We start from the raw sequence: 334 nt of genomic DNA on the forward strand, positions 1-334 counted from the left end.
AGAATTAACAAGAGAAACAAGTGGGCCGCCCCGAGGCTGCCCGCCTGTCGGACCGAACGTCTCCGCCATGATGCGCTCCTGGCTGTCGCGCTCCAAAACGCTTTTCTGTTTTATCGGGATCGTGTTTCTTGCCTGGCTCAGCTTCCGTAACCGGGACTCACACGTTGGGCAGTGGCCGCGTGTGCTGGCCCAGCGTGTTGCCGGGCCGCCGCTGGGATCGCGGGGTCAGTCCATCTCCCGGGAAGCTGCACGTGGGCACTGGGGAAGGAGCTGGTCGTGGTGGAGGTGCACGAGCCGAGGAGGTGGTGGTGGGAGCCCCGTCCTGGCGCAGGCT

This window comes from Buceros rhinoceros, unplaced genomic scaffold, assembly GCF_000710305.1.
Source record: "Buceros rhinoceros silvestris isolate BGI_N320 unplaced genomic scaffold, ASM71030v1 scaffold19962, whole genome shotgun sequence".
NCBI classification, from domain to species: domain Eukaryota; kingdom Metazoa; phylum Chordata; class Aves; order Bucerotiformes; family Bucerotidae; genus Buceros; species Buceros rhinoceros.